General features: G+C 35.8%; 1 long non-coding RNA gene across 2 annotated transcripts in view; it reads right to left on the bottom strand.

The window, feature by feature from the left end:
- Positions 1–464: 464 nt before the first annotated feature.
- Positions 465–21,338, bottom strand: part of LOC131960858 (uncharacterized) — a 68,174-nt gene continuing 47,300 nt past the window's right edge. For both annotated transcript variants that reach the window (XR_009389776.1, XR_009389775.1), the window contains one exon: positions 465–949. This is a non-coding gene — a long non-coding RNA (uncharacterized LOC131960858). The remainder of the gene's footprint in view (positions 950–21,338) is intronic.

Raw genomic sequence — 21,338 nt, 5'->3', positions numbered from 1 at the left:
TAAAAAATTTGTTATTGTGACAGGCCTGAACAGAAGTCACATAAAAAACAGAAGGTACGTAAAAAAAAACAGAGGTTAAGTCAGAAATTAAAGTTACGGAAAAAAAAACGCAAGTTACGTAAAAAAAAAAAAACGCAAGTTACGTAAAAAAAAAAAACAGAAGGTACGTAAAAAAAAAAACAGATGGTATGTAAACATTTTTTTTAAAAAGTGAAAATGGAAGTTACGTACAAAAACACCAGAAGGTACGTAAAAAAAACCCAGAAGGTACGTTAAAAAAACAGAAGTTACGATTGGCTATAGGATATTCACTTTATATAGTTTTTCTCCATTGAAAATGTGGTTATCTATAGTCAGATTGCAAGAGAAATACAATAAGAATTTCAAGCATTTACAAGCACTTAATCCAAAATCCAAACACTTTTTAAACCTTGAAATCCAACATTAAAATTCAAGCATTTAAGGATTTCAACCATCCGTACCAACCCTGCAGAATGCACTGCAGCCGGAGGACTTGTTGTGGTTTGCGTGACACTGTTGTTTTTTGCATGAGTGGAAAATTATTGATATGTCTCCGTCCTCCTACAGACTGAACCCACAGCTGAGTGGAACAAGCCTGTGCCCCCTCTGTCTCTCTCTGTCTGTGGGCTGTCAGTCACTCTGGCTAATGTGGGAAATCACACGCTGAATATGAAATAGTGAGTGGTCGTACCACAAAACACAGCTGTTTCCACTGCTAAAACTAAGTTTATTCAGAATAAAATACAGTTATTTTCTGCCTCCAAACTACTTCTTTATTCTCTTTAAATCAGCGAAGGCAGAAGAGCGTTCACAGCAGCTTTTCTTTTACTTCTTCACTTCAGCTCGGCGCTGCACAGCACAGCTGCCATCGGGTCATTATCCTGGAGCAGCTCAGTGAAAAGCTTCAAGGACTCTGCTGTGGGTGAGTCTGAGAGGAAAAAGGTGGGAGGCGGAGGTTCAAGAAGGAGAGGAGGAGTGCACCGGAGGACGAGTGAGGGGGAGGAGGGAGAGAGAGAGAGAGAGAGAGAGAGAGAGAGAGAGAGAGAGCTGAGGTCTGGTGGTTGGAAAGGAGGGCGATACACAAAACGTCTTGACTGAAACATCAGCTTGTAGATATTGAACTTGAGATTCATGCTGTGCTTTTATTAACATTTAGTTCACTTTATCTGACAAAACAGACTAAATTAACTTATTTCATTAGATTTTATGACTTGTGTGATATTCAAAAAAGAGCAGGAGCCTTTTGTGGAATATGAGGTGATAAAACTCAGCTTTAATAATTACTGCCACATGTGAGTCTTGAGGAAAATCTTCAGTATTTAAAGGTACAATATGCAACTTTTCCACCTTTTAGTCAGTTTTGTTTGTCAATGGCGTCATATCCCAGTTTGTGAAAGGGTCTGCTTTTAGTTGTCTCATTCATCATTCATTTTAAAGTTTTATCCAATTTTAAGACACTTTTTTTTTTTTTACAATACATACACCTTTTCAGATCTTGGTTGTTTTGAACTATATATTTTAACCAGATGAAGAATTTTAGTCAGTGGATGTCTGGATCTTATCAGTTTTCAGAGGAACAAACTCTTCTCACAGCCCCTCCTGCCTTGGAGAAACACTCATTTTTAACATGAAACTGCTTTATTTAGTGTTTTTACTGGTTTTAATCACCTGGACTAGCGATGGGAATAATTAATCGATGATCGATTAACGGTCGTTAAGAATTTGCTTGATCACATGGAATTTTTAACGGCCGATCGTTCAGTTCTGCGGCCGTACGTCAATCAGCCAATGAGCTGAGAATTAAGTTGGATAAAGCTACAGTTTGCAAACTGAAAGTTGCAATAACAATTATAAAACACACAGAAATACAAGAGTATTAATTTGAGCCAAACTAGCTAGCATGAATTACTGAGTTTAATTTGATCCAAAATGTATTTAAACACAAAACACATTTAAACATGCAAGATTACTGTGAAAACTAATCTCATACCTCTTCGGGGGCTAAAACATAAAACATTGAACTCGTTATCGATGTTATCGATGTCATCACAGTTTAATCTCAGTTGAGTTAGTTTTACGATCGACAGGAAGTCTCTTTTCGTCCTTTCAAAATAAAAGCGTCCATTATCAAAACAGGCTTTTGCATAGTACTGTATATATATCTTTTATTTTGCCCACGTATGCATGCAGCAATTTATCGATTAATCGATCATTAATGTTACAGATAATCGAGTTGGCAGGATTCTTCCAAACGGCCGTCTCTAACCTGGACTGTTGGACCGTGATCTGCAGATAATTTGGCTCGATGAACACTGAAAGAATCCTGACCGGAACAAGCTGAGTACTGACTTCACAATGTCACAGAATTGCATCTTTTTATAATTGCATAAATGGCATTGTGCTGTATGAGTCAAGTTGTTATTGTTAACATACAGTTGTATTTAATCTGAATGTATGGCTGCAATAATGCACTTTAATGTATTTTTCTTTCTGTAAAAATTGAAAGCTCCAAAAGGTCAATAATCTTAACTACCGCTAAACTCATCCCAGGACTGTATCACACGTGTGGAAGACCATGTTAAAATGTCAGAAAGCTCCGGAGCAAGCAGAGCCCGAGGCCAGGACTGAACTGCAAAGACAAAGAGTCTTTGTTGCTTTTTACTGGATGGTTTCATCTCAACAGTTTGCTTACATGCTTTCTTTTTATGGAGCGGTTCGTCTTTATCACAAGGCCTTAAAAAGCCTTTCAGACATTCAACCTTTTAGAGAAATCTCAAAGCTTTTTAACACGTTTGTGTCAAGTCTGAACAAGCTCCAAAGGGACTCGATGTTTACCTTCAATGTATAAAACACTACAAAAGATAATTTTGAATAGTTCTTTTTTAATCCTTGCTGGGCTAAAGGTTATAAAAAAACCCTTGTATAACCACAATAATTATGTTATTCATTTCCATTCATGGCAACTTGGATGACTAAATGAATATCCAACATAACGTCTGAGAGCAGATATGCGCCTCTCTTGCATCAGGTGCCAAATATGGTCCTTTCATGTCTGGATGGAGCTGTGAGCAGCATTAAGTTGTGTCTGAATGATAGAAAGCCATCTCTTTAACAGATAGATGAAGTATTCTGCGTGTGAAAAGGTCTCTGGAAGGACTCCTGAGTGGGCGAGGAGCTGGACCTTGAGTTGAGATTGTTTTGTTGGCTGCAGTTTAGTCAGGAGTGAACTGTCAGACTCAACATATTTATATTTTAAAAACTGAGGGAAGAAAATGTATCAATACTACTCATAGAGAAACATGTTGGTCAGATGCCAGACATGTGATCAGCATCAGCATGTTTGGTTTCAGATTTAGTTTCCTGTTTGTTCTATTGAATTTAAGGTTTAAATATTATCAAGTACTCAGGGCATTATGTCATTATACTTGATGAGATAATCAATATACACCAGGGGTCTCACACTCAAATTACCTGAGGGCCGCTGGAGGCAGTATCAAAATGACCAAAAAAAGACACAAAATGACAAAAAAAGACACAAAATGAGAGAAAAAAAAACTAAATTACTTTAAAAAGACACAAAATTACAAAAAAAGACACAAAATGAGAGAAAAAAAAAACTAAATTACTTAAAAAAGACACAAAATGACCAAAAAAGACACAAAATTACAAAAAAAGACACAAAATGACCAAAAGACCAAAATCAAAATGACTGAGAAAACACAAAAAGACACACTGTAAAAGACACACTGTAAAGACACAAAATGACCCAAAAAAAGACACAAAATTATTTTAAAAAAGACACAAAATGACCCAAAAAAGACACAAAATGACCATAAAAGACACAATTAAAATTATTTGTTAAAATGGTCAGCAATCCACTGATACCGAACATACAGTATTTATTTTATTATTAATTATTAATTATTTCCCCTTGGTGTTAATTTCTAGAATTGGTTGACGATGTAATGAATTCTATGTTGATGTATAATAATATATAATGTGTAAAATAGTCATAAAAATAGTTGCATAGGTCTATTTTCATTCCAGCTTAATATTTCATTATATATCGTATCATTAATTATCAGTTTCGGTTTCAAAAAACCCATATCAATGTGGCTCTAATTATTTTCATTGACATAATATCAATACATAATAATCAATATTAAAATGTAAATGTGCCATAAAGCTAAAATACCACCATAACCTCAACGATAAACATATTAATGTCACATTATATTCACCACTTATCTGCTCATAAAGAACCTTTTAAAAAGCATTAAACTGTAGCCACAGAACAGCCAACAGGGATCAGGACACCACACACACACTCAATCAATCTGCATGGTATATTAAACTATGGGTAACCATAGCAACAATATGCTTTATGCTTAACACAACATTACCATCTATCTCAGTGGTCAAACTAACCTCAGTGAAAGAAAATGATGATGACACAAACATCTTTTGTTATGTTGCCATGTGATACCGTAAGCAATCATACTGATTATTAATAGATTTAATGACTGGTATTACTTATGTATTTGACCCTGACAATGCAGAGAAGTTGTTCTTTATACTCGCGGTGCTGCTGGATGTTTGACCTTTTCCTCCTGTTAAAACCTGCCAGAGACCTTTATAAAGTTGTTAAAACCTGTTCTACCTGCTGGAACCTGTTCAAGCTCATTAATATGTAAACAGCCTCCAGTGCCAACACACAAATGACTTAGAACAATGAGATCCTGCACTATAAGCTCCTTTCTATCCATGCAAATATCATAAAAGAGTTTGAATGAATGTAATATTTCGAACATTTTATACGTTAAATGAACATGAAACAATATCTCCATCATGTTTTACATGCGTTCTTTGAATTACGTCAACTTCTTTTGTGGTTTAATGGCATAATAGCAGATAATGAATTTGAATTAGTGCATCAACCGTATATCTGTGTGGAATGGAATTTTTGAATGGAATTACTGAAATAAATCAACTTTTTCATGATATTCTAATTATATGACCAGCACCTGTATAATGGTTGATGCACTAATTCAAATTCATTATCTGCTATTATGCCATTAAACCACAAAAGAAGTTGACGTAATTCTAATTTTCTGAGATACTGAATTTGGGCTTTTCATTAGTTGTCAGTTATAATCATCACAATTAAAAGAAATAAACACTTGAAATATATCAGTCTGTGTGCAATGAATGTTTACATTACACAAGTTTCACTTTTTGAATGGAATTACTGAATTAAATCAACTTTTTCATGATATTCTAATTATCAAGCTGGAATTTCTGGTCAAGCTTACACTACATTTGTATGGAAACTTGGCTACGGTCAACTGAAAACGCAACATTTTGGTCGTTTACTACAGGCCACATTATATTTGTACTATAGAGCCACAGGCTGTGAGAACCAGGTCAAAACAGCGAGCCGAAGTGGGACGCCCTGGTGGTGCAGAGCAGCGAGGTTCTAACTGTGCATGAACTGCAACGTCCTTAATTCAGATTTAGTTGCAGATCTTTGTTGCATGTCGTTCCACATCAAGTCATCTCTCCGATTTTAAACCTCCAACAAAGGCACAAATGCCCAAAACTATGAGGTGGTGAAATCACAAAGGCAACAGAAAATGGGCCTCATGCAGGAAACCATACAAACACATTTTCTCTTATTTTATTGGTACCCACTGATTTTTGGAATTCATCAATGTTTTCTTAATGTTTAACATGTTTTAATTGGGTTTGTCTATTGTTTGCATGTTTTATGGTCTGTTATTGATTTGCATTTTTACTCAATAAACACATTATTATTGCTCTTCTTTTAGGTTAGAGAAAAATTAACAAGCACTCATAACAAGATAAGAAAGAAAGCCTCTTGTTTTCACAGTCTACAAATCGTCTGTCCAATGCAAATTAATGAACATAAAACAATATCAATATCATATAATTTAAATTTAGATTATTATATATTACAGATAATTATATTTACATGTTCCTGTAATGCCAGTACTGACAAATCTGGGATATCACATTTAGTTTTATGTTTATTTAACAGTATGTTGCCTTCACTACCACTGAAGTTGTTCTTCTTGCAGCTCTTGTTGGTGGCGTCTCTCAAATTCTTGTGCATGTGTATTTGCATACAGCACGGTACGGTACCTGCCCTTCTCTAGTATTTACTGGGCGTTACCTCTGCTAATAAACAATTTACGATCAAGAATCTTTGGTGCATCTTGAGTTGACTTCTCTTAGATTTTCTACTCAAAGAAAATATAATAGAAATGTCAAATTATGTTGCTGCATGAAGCTGATAAACACCATCAAAATGTTTTATGATTCACCCATAAAATGAGACAACAAATTTGGGTTGGATCCAAAATAAAAGTATACACAATATGTCAAACCACCTGTCTGCATTATCAGAATCAAACCATCTAATACAAACAATATCTTATCAATCCACAGATCTATAATCATCAATAATCATTGTATCAACTCATCAGTCATGAAAACAACAGTAGAACAAATCCATACACAAAAAAACTATCAAAACCTAAATGTGTGAGATAGGACACAGCTGGATAGAGGTAATTTCAGTGTGTGTGTGTGTTCTTGTGCTTTCTACATAGTGAGGACCGGAACACGTTTTTAACCAACAGAGTGAGGACATTTTTGTGTAGTGAGGACCTCACTTCTTTAAAGGCTTTTTTGAGATTTCAGACTTTGTTTTAGGGTTCAGGTTACAATCAGGTTTATGTTAGGGTAACCATGGTTACCTTAGGGTAAGGGGCTCGGGAACAAGGTTATTAGAGTTAACGAAAAGTAACGAAATAATGGAAACTAGAACTCGAGGTTTTTTTTAAAAACAATAACTAACTGAAACTGTATTTTGTGGTTAGAAAACTAAACTAAAACTAACTAAAATTATAGTGAAAATGTCCTTCATTTTTGTCTTTGTCAATTTTTTTCATACATAATGAAGATGGATAATAAAAGGAAATAAAGGCAAAATTTACTGTCACCTCTTTTAATCTCCCACCCAACAAAAACCCCATTACAAAAAACTACAACTAATAAAAACTATACTAAAACTAAGCATTTAAAAAAAAAAAAAAAAAAAAAAAAACTAAAATAAAACTAGCAAACTCACTCTAAAAACTAACTGAATTTGAAAACAAAAATTCACAACGAAATTAAAACTAAAACTAATGAAAAATCCAAAACTATTATAACATTGATAGGGAATTCACTATTCCAATGAAGGCCCTCACAAAGATAGAAGTACAAGAATGTGTGTGTGTGTGTGTGTGTGTGTGTGTGTGTGTGTGTGTGTGTGTGTGTGCATGTGTGTGTATGTAGATGTGGGGGAAGGCGAGGTGTATGGTTAACCATAGACTGAGCTCTCTGTCTATTTCACGCACACACACACACAGACTTACACACAAACCATCACTTGCATTGCACTGCAGGCTTGAAATCTAGGTCATGGTAACACACACACACACACACACACACACACACACATATAGACAGACAGACACACACACACACACACACACACTCTGTTTAAAGGCTCTACAGACGGAGAGAGAGAAAGAGAACAATCAGATGCGATGAAGACGAGGCTCGATCTGTCAGCTCACCACTGAACGACTTCAGACTGTTCACTAAAACCCTTAAAGCAGAAACCCACCCTCTTCTAGAAAACACTGTTAGGTTTCATCAGTGTTTCAGCGCTCGCAGCCTCTCACAACTTGTTTTCTGATGAGGTGTTGTGTAGCGCTCCTCTGTTTTCTCTCGACCTGCCGTGTTTGTCTACAGTACGACTTGATGCCTTTTAGCACGAGACAGTAAATGTGTGAACTTGTTGCAGTCAGCTGTGGGGAAGAAGTGTGAGCAGATAAAGAGACGCTGACAGCAGAGCAACTTTCTCTAACTGAGAACAAATCACTCATGCTGCATGGTGTTTTTCTACTTACAACCCTCTTTTATCAGGCACTGTTTTATCAGGTCCAATGTGCTGTTATTTTATTGGTTTTTATCATGATTGTTATCTTCATTATTATGTTTACCATAAATGTAATCGTCACTATGAAGATGATGTGGTGTTTTATCTTTCATAATAAATTAAAACAAATGCTGAGGTGAAGATTAAACTATTTCATGTTTGAAGTTTCCAGATCAAGTGTTAGCATTTCATTTCTATCATGAATATTTAAAACATGTTTGATATTTTATTAGGAACCTGGAAAGGCAGAGTCGAGTGTGCTGCAGAAATAAAGTCATGGAAACAGGAATGCTTGGTTACATATATGCTTGCTTTGATACAAATATAGGATATTATATTATTTGAATGAATGCGTGCAATCATGAAGAAAAAATTTAATTTGAAGTGTGCTTGTTTGGAGGCCCTCTTGTGGCAGTGAGCCTTCGATTTGCCTTGGGCTGGCCCTGGTAATGCAGGTTTTTTTAAGTAGGGATAATGGTAAGCAAAAAAAAAAGGAGATTCAATGTGCTGGTGAGTGTGTTCGTTTCCTTCCAGCCACTTTAATGTGCATTTCCAATTAAAATGCATTTGTAGGAATGCCATGTATCTTGTAATAAAGCACAAATGTTGCAAAAAGAAGAGTGCATGCTAACTTGTGGTGTAAGGCTTGTCATATAAAAAAAAACTTTTTGCAAAAAATTGCTTTACCTTAACTTAATTCAGCTACAGACTCTTCCTCTCAACTGAATTCAAGTCAAATCTCTGCTGTCAAACCTCTTATAAAAAGCACAAAATGCCTGTAACACTAAGTTTGAGCAGCAGCTTAAATTTGATGATAAAAGCACAAATATTGCAACAATAAAACATAAAAAAAACGGGTTGCATGCTTACTTTGTTGGGTTAAAGTTGTCGTTAAAAAAAGAAACATGAATTGCATGCTCTTCATTCAATTGAGCTGCAGACCTTTGTTGCATGTCGCTCTCTTCACTCAATTCATGTTCATGTTCTGATGCCCAGAACATAAAGCTTTAACCAGCATTTTCAATTTTTGCATTAAAATGCCTGAGCAGGAATGCCATAAATTTGACAAAAATATAAAAAGAAAAAGGTTGCATGCTTACATACAGTTTAAAAGTTGCCATATTAGAAAAAACAACAGTATTCACATATCCTTAATTCAAGTGAGCTGCAGACATGCCACAACTCTCTCTCCACTCACTTCAAGTCATTTTATCTGCCGTCAAAGGTCTAATAAAATGCAGAAAATACCTCAAAGAGGAAGCTTTTATGTGCACTTTCAATTTGTGCATTACAATGCCTGAGCAGGGAAGCCATACATTGACAATAAAAGCACAAATATTGCAAAAAAGGGTGTAAAAAAGGTGTAAACAATGTCATATTATGACAAAAAACATGAATTGCATGCCCTTAATTCAATACAGCTGCACAAAATACCCAAAACATAAAGCTCTAACCAACATTTTCAATTTGTGCATTAAAATCCCTGAGCAGGAACACCATAAATTTGACAAAAAAAAGCACAAATATTAAAAAGAAAAGGTTGCATGCTAACTTGCAGTGTAAATGTTGTCATATAAGAAAAAAACAGTAATTGCATATCCTTAATCCAAGTGAGCTGCAGACATGCCACAACTCTCTCCACTCAATTCAAATCATTCTCTGCTTTCAAAGGTCTTATAAAATGCACAAAATGCCCAAAATGCCTCAAAGATGGGGCTTTTATGTGCATTTTCAATTTGTGCATTAAAATGCCTGAGCAGGGAGGCCATACATTTGACAATGGCAGCACAGATACTGCAAGGTTGCATGCCAACTTGAGCTGTAAAATAATGTCATATAATAACAAAAACATGAACTGCATGTCCTACATTCAATTCAGCAGCAGACACTTCTTTGTTGCATGTCGCTCCTCTCATTCAATTCCAATCCTCTCTCCGTCAAACTTCTAATAAAAGCACAAAATGCCTGAAAGATGGGACTTTTATGTGCATTTTCAATTTGTGCATTAAAATGCATGAGCGAGGAGGCCATACATTTTACAAAAAAGCACAAATATTGCAAAGAAAAAGGTTGCAGGCTAACTTGAGGTGTAAAAATTGTCATATAATAACAAAAAACATGAATTGCAAGTCCTAATTTCAATTAATCAGCAGGCATTTCTTTGTTGCATGTCACTCCCTCCATTCATTTCAAATCATCTCTCCTTCAAATTTTTAATGAAAGCACAAAATGCCTTAAAGATGAGGCTTTTATGTGCTTTTTCAATTTGTGCATTAAAATGCATGTGCGAAGAAGCCATACATCTTACAAAAAAGCACAAATATTGCAAAGAAAAAGGTTGCAGGCTAACTTGAGGTGTAAAAATTGTCATTATTGTTCTCAATTCAATTCATCAGCAAACATTTCTTTGTTGCATGTCGCTCCCTCCATTTAATTCAAATCCCCTCTCCTTCAAACTTTTAATAAAAAGCACAAAATGCCTTAAAGATGAGGCTTTTATGTGCATTTTCAATTTGTGCATTAAAATGCATGAGAGAGGAAGTCATACATTTGGCAAAAAAAGCAGAAAATATTGCAAAAAAGGGTTGCATGCCAACTTGTGCTGTAAAAACTGTCATATAATAACAAAAAACATGAATTGCAAGTCCTAATTTCAATTAATCAGCAGGCATTTCTTTGTTGCATGTCGCTCCCTCCATTCAATTCAAATCATCTCTCCTTCAAATTTTTAATGAAAGCACAAAAAGCCTGAAAGATGGGGGTTTTATGTGCATTTTCAATTTGTGCATTAAAATGCATGTGCGAAGAAGCCATACATCTTACAAAAAAGCACAAATATTGCAAAGAAAAAGGTTGCAGGCTAACTTGAGGTGTAAAAATTGTCACATTGTCCTAAATTCAATTCATCAGCAGACATTTCTTTGTTGCATGTCGCTCCCTCCATTCAATTCAAATCATCTCTCCTTCAAATTTTTAATAAAAGCACAAAATGCCTTAAAGATGAGGCTTTTATGTGCATTTTAATTTGTGCATTAAAATGCATGTGCGAGGCAGCCATACATCTTACAAAAAAGCACAAATATTGCAACAAAAAAAAAGGTTTGCAGACTAACACGAGGTGTGAAAGTTATCATATTTTAAATGCATGAATTGTATATCCCTAATTGGAATCCAGCTGCAGACCTGTGTTGCATGTCATGTAACAGAGAACATGTGATGAAGGCTTTTAAAACAACTTGATGATGTAGTTTCTGCTTCCACAATTGAAGACAAAATAGCTGCAGTTCATGTACTGTTGCAGACTTCCAGTCTACCAGAAAGCACCCAAAATAAAGCCGTGTTTCCGGGGCAGTTACAGTGTTTAATTACTCATGTAATCGTGTCACAAACTCTTAAAAAAATAACTACATAAATGTAGTTGAAGGAGACGGGCAATGATTATATTTCGTCTTGCAAAACATTTTAATAACTAGTGTCGGAGCACAAAGTTCAGGTGCATTTTCTAGCTTTTTGCAGCTTTCAACTGCATCTTTTAAGATAAACCCCTCAGAGCTTCATCTTAATTAATTCTTCTAACATATTAAATATGTCAAGTTAAGCATTTGGAAAATGTGTAAAAACTGATGCCCAAGATACCTGCAATATCTTCCTATTCGTGAACAGGTGCAGTCATAAACAACAGTCCTGGGTTTAATCATTTCACTGGGTGTAAACATCATACAGCTTTAATGACGAGCTGGAACCAGCTGATAAAGAATAAATATGAGATTCTGTCAGGGACAGGGGTTTTTCAGGGAATGCTAAGGGAAGAAGTGTATTGAGAATTATTGAGCTAAATGTTTAAAATTTTCATGTAGATAGATGTCTGATTTAATTGGGTTCTACTTTGGTGTCTTGGGCTCCGTTCTAACCTTCTTGTCACTTTCAGTGAAGGTGTGTGTTTATTACAGTTTTCTGTTCAGATCTGTGCTTCTTTTCCACCACACACACAACATGAGCAACAACCCGGGAAAACTACAAATATCAGGGTTCGTACACTTTTCCAGTGGTCAAATTCAAGCACTTTTCAAGGACTTCCAAGGTCCATTTTCAAGCTTGTCCAGGACCTTTCAACGGTTGTAAATGTCATGTTTTGGATGAGTACTTACATGCTAAAAGGGGTAATTTCACTCAACCATACCGACAGCGATGGTTTTACGCTTTTAACAACCAAAGGTACAGTTTGCTAATCTCAATACTCAATTCAGTATTTTTTTCATTGAACATGTGATGATCGACAGTCAGATTGCAAAAGAAATGCAGTAATAATTTCAAGCATTTTCAAGCACTTTATCCAAAATCCAAGCACTTTTCAAACCATGAAAAATTCAAGCATTTTCAAGGATTTCAAGCATCCGTATGAACCTGAAACATGCACAGCCTCGCATGCATTGCCTTGTATTGGTCAGTCCTGCTGGGAAATCTTGCTGACATGGCTACATTTTGTTGGTTTTTGCACTTCCCTTTGCTTTAAGCATCCCGACTGGTAATAACATAATAGAGTTGTTGGTTCTGATAACCTGATCTGCATGATGGTGATGGAACACACACTCTGTACTTATTCATTCATTATCGCTAACCGCACTTGGGTCGCCCAATCACAGGGCTGACACATAGATACAGACACGCTCTCATTCACTCCTACGGGCAATTTAGAGTCACCAATTAAACCCATGCTGCATGTTTTTTCTTCGACACTAAAAGGGGTAATTTCACTTAACCATACCACCAGCAATGGTATTACACTTTGAACAACTAAAAGTAGTTTGCTAATCTCATAAAACATACTGGTATGGGAATCTAGGGGCTAGGAGCAAAAGGAAGCTCACAAAAATCATCAACCAGCAGCTGGTGGAACTAAACACGACCCAAACTAGGAGGAAAGACCCACAAACAGGCTACTTCAGGAGCCCTCACATCCACTAGGAATTATAAGAACTCCCTTCAGTAGTAGATACAGGGTAGAGCAACAAGAAACATCTCAGAAACAAGAAGACGCAGGCGGAGCGCTCTTCATTTCAGATTATAGGATATAGGATATTCACTTTATATATTTTTTTCCATTGAAAATGTGATTAACTATAGTCTATAGTCAGATTGCAAGAGAAATACAGTTTTTTTTAGTTATTATTTTTTGTCCAATATTTTGTATGTATTATTTATAATAATGTGTAAAAAAGAAATTAAAATTAAAAAAAAAATTACATTTTTTTTGTCTTTTTAAAAATGTATTATTATAAAAATATTTTTATTTAATTATTATATTATTTAATACACTAATTTGTAGGACATTTTCAAAGCCATATTAGTGAAAAATTGATGCGCAATCCACATGAAAAGGTTTATTTTAATTACAGAAAAGATACAATATTGCTTGTTATTTACTGGTTATCAATACTTTTTTTTCTTAAAAACAGGTATAGTTTAGGTCTCAAAATTCCCACAGAGACGCAGGCAGAGCGGTCTTCATTTCAGATTATAGGCTATAGGCTATTCAGTTTATATTGTTTTTTCCATTTAAAATGTAGTTATCTATAGTCAGATTGCAAGAGAAATACAGTAATAATTTCAAGCATTTAGAAGCACTTCATCCAAAATCCAAGCACTTTTCAAACCTTGAAATCCAACATTAAAATTCAAGCATTTTAAAGGATTTCAAGCACCCGTACCAACCCTGAAATATGTAAATGTATATTTGTTGAAATCAGAGTTAAAAAGTGGCAGCTCAGACAGGAGTCCCTCTCCGCTTCCTACCGAGGGACCGACAGTAAAACCTCACATTTACTGCCGTTTCACAGCAGACTGTGAGCGAGCTGCATTATTCAGTAGCTGCAATGGAAATCTCTCCATGTGATCCTCTTCATTTGGCCTCAATCCACAGGAATATATATAAAAAAAAACACACAAACAAGTCTTTAAAAATGCTCTCATTTTCAGAAAATTGAAAATGCATCACCAGCTCCGGTCGCAGGCTTTTTTTTAAAACAGTCTGCTAATTTCCACAAAACTTCTCCACATTCCCGCCCTGTGGGAATAATCTGTCTTTATTCCTAATGAATTGCACTGAGAGACGCATGTATCCCCTGCATCAACAGATCGCAATCTGAATCCAGCAAGGCATGTCTCATAAATTATGCGCTCCCTGAGCTTTTGATAAGCTAATAGACGTCTGAGTGGAGGCAAATTGATGCCGCGCTCATGTGATTCAGACGGAGAGACGCGATTCACTATTGATTAATGTTTAGCGGCGGGGCTGAACGCTGGCCTATCTTGAACATCACACCTCTGTTTATACGACAGAGCACTTTCCTCTCTATTGTTCATTATTCATTAGTCATCTGGACCGCCTGTGGGACTCCCTCCCATCTGCTACGGCTCCATTTCCATATGCCTCGCTCCACCAAGCGAGCCATACATCTGATATGTGGAGAGGGAAGGAGAGAGAGAGAGAGAGGAAGAGAGAGAGAGGAGAGAGAGAGAGAGAGGAGAGAGAGAGTGGGGGAGAGGGAGGGAGAGAGAGATAGAGAGAGGGAGAGAGAGATAGAGAGAGGGAGAGAGAGATAGAGAGATAGAGAGAGGGAGAGAGAGATAGAGAGAGGGAGAGAGAGATAGAGAGAGGGAGAGAGAGAGAGAGAAGGAGAGAGAGAGAGAGAGAGAGAGGGAAGCAGAGGGAGGGTATAAATTCAGCTCTTTTTGCTCCCTTCATCTCTCTTTCAAAAGGTAATGCATTCATTGATGTTATCATTGGGGGAATTGATGAAATGATAAAACTGGAAATAAATTGCGGCTTTGAACGGAGACAGCAGAGGACTGGGACACAACAGGACTGGTGTGGGAAGAAAGAAGTGTGTTTGAGTGCTGCGGGTGGGCGGCAGGGGAGGGAATTTAAAAAAGAAAGAAAAAGAAATGTATAATTAGGAGTTGGCCGAGCAGTCTGCCTCCATGGAAAGAATTCACATTGAATGATCTGACACGGGGAATGCTAAAAAAAGATTCAAGTTTTTTCTCATTTCGCAATTTCAATGTTGGTTTAACACCTTTATCTCGGCTTGGTGGGGTAGAGGGAAAAAAACAGACGTAGAATGGAACAAAGGAGCTACTTTCTGATTATTTTTAAGAATATTTAACATATTCATGAAATAGAACACCGGTAATTGAGTTTCGGTGTTCCTGCAGAGTTTGATATTTCTGCTAAATTAACTACATTTGCACCAGAGCTTCTCAACAAGCCGGATGTGTAGAAAGACTTGAGACTTGTCTGATATAATTTGTGATAGACAACAGAATTAATTTCCTCCCTGCCTGCTCTGTGAAATGTAATGTAAAAGTAAAGCTATACTCAGATTAACATGACAACTTGACAGCTTCTTCAGAGCTCAGGTTTTTTTTATATACTTTTTAATAATATGAGGCTTAAAACAGGGTAGAAAATGTATTAAATGCTGTCTTAGATAATGGGATACTGAACACTACAGAATACCTGAAAGATGTTTTAAAGGGACAGTTCACCATTAATCAAAAATACTTATTTTTCCTCTTTTCAATCTAGATCAGGGATTGGCAACTGGAGGACATGTGAAAAGTTCATATTTTCTTTGCCACCACCCACTTCTAATACCCCCCTCTGTCTGCTGATTCTCATTAATGATAAGTGCCATCACTGACATCAAAGCTTCTTCACAACAACAACAACAACAACAACAAGTCGGTGGTTTTCTGTGGAAACTGGCAGCAGAAAGTGTTGACCGCAAGAGTCGTATGCTGCATTTCCACTGCATGGCACAGAACAGCACTATTCTATTAGTCTAACTATCTTGTATTTTATCTGATAACACCTTGGTTTAGATCAGGGGTGGGCAACTGGAGGCCCGGGGGCCACATACGGCCCGCATCCTCACTTGAAGTGGCCCTCAGTACAACTACATGCATTTGAGCATGAAATCTTAAAAGTTCAGTGTAAAAATGCACAAAATTACTTCTTGCAATTAATGTTGGTCTGCTGTTCTTGCACTGAATGTTAATTCAGTGATAGTTTGTGTAGAGTGTGTGTGTGTGTGTGTGTGTGTGTGTGTGTGTGGGTTTGTGGGCGGGTTAAGTGTTGCATCTCTGTTTTTATATTCTGTACAGCACTTTGTGTTGCATTTATTGTATGAAAACTGCTTTGTAAATAAAGTTTGATTTGATTTGAAAAAAAGAAATCACAATAAGTAGTTATTTTTTATTTGCTTCAAACCTTTTGTATTCCTATTTATACTGTTATACGTTGCAAATTATTTGGTTCTTAAGATAAAACAAACTTAGATTTACAAGTGTTAGATAATTTATCTTGTTTTAAGAGTTAATTTCTTATTTTAAGCATTCAACATGCTTATTTCTAGATTTAACAATCTTAATTAAAGACATCTTGTCAAGTGAAATTATCTGTCCATGCAGTAAGATCATTTCCATCAGATTTAGTGAAATATGTTAAGTAACTGCACTGTAAACATTTCTAAAATTGCAGATTCATCATATCTGGTTAAGAGCACGGTCCTAACTATTTTCTTTTGAGTATAGTTCCTACATGAAACTGTAAGGTCTAGAGGAAACAAGTCATTAATTATGAAAAAAAGACTTTCAAATGTAGTTTTTCAGTGCAATCTAGTTCCATAATTTTCAAGAAACCTCTCTACAGTCGATATCTCAAATATTCTGCAACTCACACTGAAATACTCTAGAACAGACCTGGGCAGTAGGTGGCCCGGGGGCCACACCGGGCCCGTTGGCTGGCCCTGTCCGGCCCTCGTTAGCTTACCCGGAAATTAGAAATCAACACAGCCACAGTGCTTTTATTTTGAAGGCGGTTAACATATGTGCGTGCATCCACGCTATGTTTGAGTGAAAAATTAAAGTTTTACTGTTTCATGATTTATGGTAATTCAATGTGTCTACTACAGCGTTTTACTGTCATTTTAAAATAAAATCTCTGCATGCAAAGTAAGCCTCAACTACAGCAGACATGATTATAGTGGAATAAAAAAGTATTTCCCTTCATACTAGAGCAGGGGTCTCAAACTCAAATTACCTGGGGGGCCGCTGGAGGCAGTATCAAAATGACCAAAAAAAGACACAGAATGACAGAAAAAAAACTAAATTACTTAAAAAAGACACAAAATGACCAAAAAAAGACACAAAATGACTGAAAAACACTCAATTAGCTCTTAATTAGTCATTATTAAGCAGTTATTAATGCCTTATTCTGCATGGCCTTATTATACAACCAGTAAGACATTAACTAAGAGTTTTCCCTAAACCTCAGAATTATTGCTTATTAGTAATAAGTAAGGAAGTTGTTGTATATGAGTTACGATCTTAATATGCTTTACTTTGTATGGACTTTATCAGTCTCCTCATAGCGGTGAACGAAACCATGGAAACAGCAAATAGCCACCTTCTCCAGACCTTTGACGTGACTGGTGGCTCCTTTTGGATGACTGGATGAGGATTGGTAGATTGTCATGTCAATCATTATTCTACAAAGCTGGTCACTTTGCGCCAATGTTAGTCTACCAGTGACCCACTTTTTGGTAAATATACAAACAATTTAATTCATCAGACGCATTTAGTTGAACGCTAGCAAAGATCAAATCAGAAGACAACACATGAATAATAGTTATGTTGAGTCCAACAGGACGCAGGTGCAGTGAATAGTGCATCATCCATGTCCCATCATATGGCCCTAAAAGAATATCACGATATTTCAGGCTATTTTTACGATAACGATATTCTTGACGATATTAGGAAATACTTAAAAAGATATAGAAAATATGATTTTTTTTTAGTCTGTATAAATAATTTAAAATCTAAAATGTAGTTTGAAGTGCAAATCTCAACAGTTGCCAAATACAAAAACATTTACTCTCGACTCTTGAGTATGAGCAATAATAAAAATAACCATTTAGGGGTTCCGGGGGCATATTTTAATGACATTTTGTAAAGGAGAATAAAGGTTTTGTATGTTTTATTTAAGGCATCTTATTTTGACAGTATTTTTGTAAATTCTGTGGTGGATTCTCTTAACACACTGTGCTCTTATTTTGAAAGCTGCATGTATTTAGCAACAGGGAGTAAGTAGCTTTTTGGGATTAAAACAATTTTAACCACTACATCAAGAAGTAGGAACGTTGCCAATATCATGATATGCATTTTTTTTTTAACCATAAAAAAAATATACCGATATTATCGTGAACGATACGATATGGCACACCCCTACATCCATAATCAAATAAAACTTCTTATATCTTACTGAGGCAAAAAATAAAACTCAAAAGTAAAACTTATATCCTGCAAACAAATCATTTCTGTTTTTCTGACAGTTCCCTCTGCTTCTGTCTCACCAGTGAGACTTTGGCCCTCATTGTCTCTCTGCCAGCTCTCTTGTTTGCGCTGCCTGACTTTCTGTTTGCAGTTCTGACCAGCACAACACTCAAAAAAAAAAAAAAACTGGCATCGTACATTTATGCAAAGCTCAGATTCATTGATATGAAAAGTTTTAATGCACATTTTAGTGTCTGTATGAGATTAAACGGGATGATTGACTACAAATTTGAGTTCCTTAAATACATAAAAAGAGCAACACTTCCTGTATTTGTGATTGTATCAGAGGTAAAGGTTGAATTATATATAAATTATCGGGTTGTTTAGGTTTAGAAATCTTCCCTGGAGCCCTGAAAATGTTGGGCCCTGATACTGTAACAGTATCTGCAAACAAGGTGAAATTTCATTGACATTTCTAACAGGAATGGACTCCGGGTTAAGGTTTCTCCTTTGCCTTGCAGTGTAATATTGATCTGTGTGATACCTTCAGTTAGTAATCAATCAAAGCGCCTCATATCCATCATATCAGAGGTGGATGACTGATAGCAGGGATATTAATCAAACAAGAAATGGATCCTCAATATTGTGTTCGCCCTCATCTGAATCTGACCTACTTTTTGTTCTTTACAGTGAGTAGTACATTTAACAACACCAAAAATGGAAAATTCATCATATAAAAATGAACTTAAAAGTAAAGTTCTGAGGAGAGCATTTTACAGAAGGATGTCAGAAAGTTGTAATCTAGGTGCTAACATGCATCCATAAGGACTTTAGAAGTTGGAATTAATGACAATGATCTGATTATATCATAAAAATCCAGCTAAAATTGCAGGTATATTGTGAAAAAAAAGTTTTTATTTGACTCTTTTACAGAGGTTTGGGGATTTTCAGGCTTTTTTGGATCCCATATACCTCTACAGGTTAAAAAAAACTCTCAATCTTGTTAGATAACGTTTGAAATCCACTGTGTTATCAAGATAAAAACAATTCAATTTTTATTTTAAAACTGACATAAAGTGGATTTTACACTGTAAAAATAATTTACAGTAAAATATCAGCAGCTGTGGTTGCCAGAACTTAACCGTGAAAAATACAGTGAGAATGTATCAGACACTACGGTACATTACTGCTTTTGCTGCATTGTAAAAGGTTTTTTACTGTTAAATCAAATATAGACATCGGCAAAATCTGTCATTTAGACTGAATAATCCAGTACTTGTGACATTTTTTCCTTAATTTCACCAAAATATTGTGTTTTTTTACAGTAAAACTGTGTTTTTTTACATTTTATGACAGTGAAAAATTTAAGTTTTACTGTTTCATGATTTATGGTAATTCAATGTGTCGACTACAGCGTTTTACTGTCATTTCTACAAACATTTTTTACAGTGTAGCTGACAGACATTTTATGAGCTTTCCTAATATTTTAAAATAAAATCTCTACATGCAAAGTAAGCCTTAACTACAGCAGACATGATTATAGTGGAATAAAAAAGTAGCTGAAGGCAGTATCAAAATGACAAAAAAAAAAGACACAAAATTACTATAAAGACACAAAATGACGGAAAAAACTAAATTACCTAAAAAGGACACAAAATGACCAAAAAAGACACAAAATTACCAAAAAAAGGCACAAAATTACTAAAAAAAAAACCACAAAATTTCCAAAAATACACAAAATTACTAAAAAAGACACAAAATTATTAGAAAAAGACACAAAATTACAAAAAAAGTCACAAAATTACTAAAAAAGACAGAAAATGACCAAAAAAAGACACAACATTAGAAAAAGACACAAAATTATGAGAAAAAGACAAAATTATGAGAAAAAGACAAAATTACCAAAAAAAGACACAAAATTATATAAAAAAAAAGACACAAAAGGACATTACATAACATTTCCACTTCTTCCGGTAACAACAATACGGCTGATAATAAACGCTCCGGTAGCAGCTGCCTTTCTTTCTGTTAACGTCGTCATAGAAACAAGTGAAACAAAGCTCCAGCTGGAGCAATAAAGGGACCTTCTACATACAACACAGTAAAGTGCCATTCATATAAAACTCACATTAAACTTTCATATCAAGGTGAGGGCCACAAAATATCGTCACGAGGGCCGCAATAGGCCCGCGAGCCACGAGTTTGAGACCCATGCTCTAGAGTAAAGCATCTGAAATTGTTCTGAATAAATACACTTATAGTCATCGAACAACACAAAGTCATAGTTTGACCCTGAGTGGATTATCAGAAATGGTAATCTCATGTCATCCTGTCATAATAAACTGCATGTTTAGGACCACGTGTGTGTCTGTGTGTGTGTGTGTGTGTGTGTGTGTGTGTGTGTGTGTGTGTGTGTGTGTGGGGCCCTCAGGGGCAGGGCTGTCAGTAATGTGAGCTCAGGCCCGTGTTGATGGTCTAAGGGGTTGGTTTTCTTTCTGATCGATGAAAGGCGGCTCTAATCTTCGTCAGGGAAATTCAAACCCTCGCTGGACTTACAGACGACACATTAGCACAAATAACAGAGTGAGACTGGGCCGACGTACAGGATCCGGCTGATTCTGGACCTTTATTCACTATCACATATCGGAGCGTCAGCGTCTTCAGCTTCTGATATGATGCAAGTTTCTTTGTGAACAAAACTGCAGAAAAGTCACTTTTCTTATTTGCACTAGACTTTCTTTGTGGTTCAACTCTTTGTATCTCAAAGTCCACAGTTTGGTTTGAAGAAGCAGGCAGGAGTTTATTATACAGGTGTATCTCAATAAATTAAAATTTGATGGAAAAGTCCATATCCGGTAGTTCAAGTCAAACAGCTCCAACAAAGTATTGAGTCATATAGATGGACATACTTTTCAGAGGCCAACATTTCCATATTAAACATACTTTTTAAAATTGTTTTTTGTCATAAAGA

Source organism: Centropristis striata, chromosome 22, assembly GCF_030273125.1.
Source record: "Centropristis striata isolate RG_2023a ecotype Rhode Island chromosome 22, C.striata_1.0, whole genome shotgun sequence".
Lineage (NCBI taxonomy): Eukaryota > Metazoa > Chordata > Actinopteri > Perciformes > Serranidae > Centropristis > Centropristis striata.
This window is presented reverse-complemented; position numbering and strand designations above follow the sequence as displayed.